Here is a 4,784-nt window from a genome sequence, read left to right as displayed (position 1 = left end):
TGAAAATTACATCCCAAATTGAATAATGCTATCCATATGCTTCCATAGACAGACGCCTGGTCTACACAGATGAACTTCATCAATCAGCTCATGTGACGATGACGTCACAACAGGGGGAGGAGCTTTCCTGACTGACAGCTCCCAAAATGGATGTATCATTTCCAGTGACATGCTCTTCCTCAGCCTCCTGTTTTTAATAAGTAAGGTCTGTATTTTTTTTGGTTTGCACTTTTTTTTCTTGTCATATCTTCTTTAACAGTATATACTGTATTACCTGAACTGGTCGAATCATGTTTTTTGTTTTGTTTTGTTTTTTTCATCCAATCAGACGCCAGAGTCAGAATTGATCTACAGTACATTAGCAACAAGACTCAAATTAGGGCGAAAAAATAAACGTTAACATCTTTTTTTTCCTTTTTCATTTCTCAGGACAAAACGGATGATCAAACCCATTCAGTACAAAATTGTGTTTTCAAATATATTTAAAAACAAAAAAATTGGCAAAAATATGTTCGCTAAAATGTTTCAAAAAATATTTAAGTAAATATATTTTTTGTACATTTTTGAAAAGCATATATATATATATATATATATATATATATATATATATATATATATATTGTTATATATTTATTTATACTGTTTTATATACAGGTGCTGGTCATATAATCATCAAAAAGTTGATTTCACTAATTCCATTCAAAAAGTGAAACTTGTATATTATATTCATTCATTACACACAGACTGATATATTTAAAATGTTTATTTCTTTTAATTTTGATGATTATAACTGACAACTAAGAAAAATCCCAAATTCACTATCTCATAAAATTTGAATATTGTGAAAAGGTTCAATACTGAAGACACCTGGTGCCACACTCTAATCAGCTAATTAACTGGTTTTAATTACCAGAAGGTTTCAGCTGTCGCACTCCTTGTGTCACACGACTCTTGAACAACAGACAGCATCAGAAGCATCTCGCTTCAAAAAGGACTGGACTGCTGCTGAGTGGTCCACACTTATGATCTCTGATGAAAGTCAATTTAGCTTTTCCTTTGGAAATCAGGGTCCCAGAGTCTGGAGTTAGAGAGGAGAGGCACACAATCCACGTTGCTTGAGGTTCAGTGTAAAGTTTCCACAGTCAGTGATGGTTTGGGGTGCCATGTCATCTGCTGGTGTTGGTCCACTGTGTTTTCTGAGGTCAGAGGTCAACACAGCCGTATACCAGGAAGTTTTAGAGCACTTCCTGCTTTCTGCTGCTGACCAACTTTATGGAGATGCAGATTTCATTTTCCAACAGGATTGGCACCTGCACACAGTGCAAAAGATACCAGTACCTGGTTTAAGGACCATGGTATCCCTGTTCTCAATTGGCCAGCAAACTCGCCTGACCTTAACCCCATAGACAATCTATGGTGTATTGTGAAGAGGAAGATGTGATGTGCCAGACCGAACAATGCAGAAGAGCTGAAGGCCACTATCAGAGTAACCTGGGCTCTCATAACACCTGAGCAGTGCCACAGACTGATCGACTCCATGCCACGCCGCATTGCTGCAGTCATTCAGGGGAAAGGAGACACAACTAAGTATTGAGTGCTGTACATGATCATACTTTTCATGTTCATACTTTTTAGTTGGTCAATATTTCTAAAAATCCTTTCTTTGTATTGGTCTTAAGTTATATTCTAATTTTCTGAGATACTAAATTTGGGAATTTCCTTAAGTTATTTCCTTCAAGAAATAAACATTTGAAATAAATCAGTCTGTGTGTAATGAATGACTATAATTTACAAGTTTAAATTTTTGAATGGAATTAGTGAAATAAATCAACTTTTTGATGTTATTCTAATTAAATGACCAGCACATGTATATTGCATTCCATATATTCCAGTCCAAGAAAATACATTGACTTCACATTTGAAGAAGAAAAAAATTGTCTTTAATACACATAAACATATAACATACTCATACTTTAAAAATACATACTTTACATACTTTTAAAAGTATTCCAATACATGAAATTAAAGCATTATCAAATAAACGTAAGCTTCTTTATATATATATATATATATATTTATACTTTTTAAATATATTTTGATACATGAAGGTTGAAACTACATATAATTTCGATTTCTAAAATATTTAATTGAGCTTCGCTGTTAATGACATCGATTTACCACATATTTAAAATATATTTTTGCCACATGGGAAGGTATGAACCCTTTACTGCTTGTTTGGAAGCGCTTCACACTGTAATAAACACATTCATATGATGAGAGTGTTTCATACTGAAGGAGGATCAGAGATGAATGAAGAGATGATGGAGACTCTTGTTCTTTGCTGTGTGTGGCTGTGAATCTCTGCTGTTGACCAGTCTCGTCATGACCACAGGCCTCCGACTTACAGGTTCCTATAATTAGCGCTGAAGGTTTGTTAAGCAGAACTAGCACGTCGTTTGAGCGTCTAGTTCCTCTGTTCCTTCAGGGGAAGCTGAAACCAGGCCGCAGATATCAGTTACAGACCTGCTGCTGCCCCTCGGACAATCAGACTTTAATTCCTGATTATTTAACAAACACCTCCTCAGCCGCGGGTCACATATTACTGTGTTACTAAAAACTAATAACTAGTCCTGTCCTTCATCTCACTTTCTGAATCCTCTCATGTGCCGCTCCTTTTACAATCAGGAAACGATGAAAACTTTCAGGTCAAGATCTCAAAGAAGCTCTCAGGACATCAGGAACAAATGTTTCACGGGCTTTGTGCGATCAGAAAGAGTTTGGTGTGATCTCATGCTTCTAGAGTAACATCTGAAGCCTGGAGCGTTTCTCACGACACACGAGCACGCCATCGACACGCACGACCCACATACATCTACAACACGCCTCACTTCCTCCAGACTGAACCTTTAATCTCAGATTCATCACTCAACATCTCATTCATGTTATTGCTTCATTCCAGCAGAGGACCTGATGTGAAACTGAGAAAGCATTTCAGCATCCCTGAATCATTACCCAGAATGCACCTCCACACAAACACAAGGGGCTGCTGGTTAGACAGCTGTGTATTCAGACTGATTCACTGATAAATGATTTTTTTATGCAATAGATGTTTTGAAATGTAAGAGATCGCTCAAACCACATCTACTATGAGTCATCATGTGACCCGCACATCCCGTGATCTGGATTCATCTGTGGGGTCAGAGCTGAAGGTGATAGAATGATTGACAGCTCACTGTATGATTTGGTGATGTGACCACGAAGAACCTAAGCTTTTAGCAGCGTCCCGATCAATAACGATGCTGCAATCAAAGCCAAATGAAATCTGATGGGTTGTTATGGTCGGTTATGAACTTGGGAGTCTGTGAAAGAGCCGTTTGGAGCTCATGATTGGTCGATCATTTCCATGTTGTTTTGTCTTATTGATCCAAATACTGATTTGTTTGACTAATGTGGATGATTCTCATCCCTGCAGCGGCACATTCTGACACATATCACGTGTTTAGACCCTCTGATGTTCATTTATTGATCATTGTGATGTTTAATATTCCCACAGGCCCATTCTGAAATGTGAAGTGGGTCAGTAATTGATAAATCTGATGTTGGACAGACTGATCTTTTCTGCACAAGTGATTTAAAGCCATTTACCACAATCACAAAAACACAATTCACAGCCAAATCCTGCACTAATTAAAATGCCAACTGATAATTGTGAAAGAATCACATCAACAGTGACAAAATTATGATAATGACAAAAATCAGATGAATACCCTTCTGTTCAGATACTTTTAAAAGCAACAGAATGACCAGCAGCTGCAGGTGAAGTGATAGTGAAGTGATCATGACGTGATTGTGCAGTGATCGTGCAGTAATGTCTGTAGTGCAGTGATCGTGAAGTGATCGAGAAGTGATCGTGAAGTGATCGTGCAGTGATGTCTGTAGTGCAGTGATCGTGAAGTGATCGAGAAGTGATCGTGAAGTGATCGTGCAGTGATGTCTGTAGTGCAGTGATCGTGAAGTGATCGAGAAGTGATCGTGAAGTGATCATGACGTGATGTCTGTAGTGCAGTGATCGTGAAGTGATCGAGAAGTGATCGTGCAGTGATCATGCAGTGATGTCTGTAGTGCAGTGATCGTGAAGTGATCGAGAAGTGATCGTGAAGTGATCATGCAGTGATGTCTGTAGTGCAGTGATCGTGAAGTGATCGAGAAGTGATCGTGAAGTGATCGTGCAGTGATGTCTGTAGTGCAGTGATCGTGAAGTGATCGTGAAGTGATCGTGCAGTAATGTCTGTAGTGCAGTGATCGTGAAGTGATCGAGAAGTGATCGTGCAGTGATGTCTGTAGTGCAGTGATCGTGAAGTGATCGAGAAGTGATCGTGAAGTGATCATGCAGTGATGTCTGTAGTGCAGTGATCGTGAAGTGATCGAGAAGTGATCGTGAAGTGATCGTGCAGTGATGTCTGTAGTGCAGTGATCGTGAAGTGATCATGACGTGATCGTGAAGTGATCGTGCAGTGATGTCTGTAGTGCAGTGATCGTGAAGTGATCGTGAAGTGATCGTGCAGTAATGTCTGTAGTGCAGTGATCGTGAAGTGATCGAGAAGTGATCGTGCAGTGATGTCTGTAGTGCAGTGATCGTGAAGTGATCGTGAAGTGATCGTGCAGTGATGTCTGTAGTGCAGTGATCGTGAAGTGATCGAGAAGTGATCGTGAAGTGATCGTGCAGTGATGTCTGTAGTGCAGTGATCGTGAAGTGATCGAGAAGTGATCGTGAAGTGATCGTG

Source organism: Carassius carassius, chromosome 39 (genome assembly GCF_963082965.1).
Source record: "Carassius carassius chromosome 39, fCarCar2.1, whole genome shotgun sequence".
Classification (NCBI taxonomy): Eukaryota; Metazoa; Chordata; class Actinopteri; order Cypriniformes; family Cyprinidae; genus Carassius; species Carassius carassius.
This window is presented reverse-complemented; position numbering follows the sequence as displayed.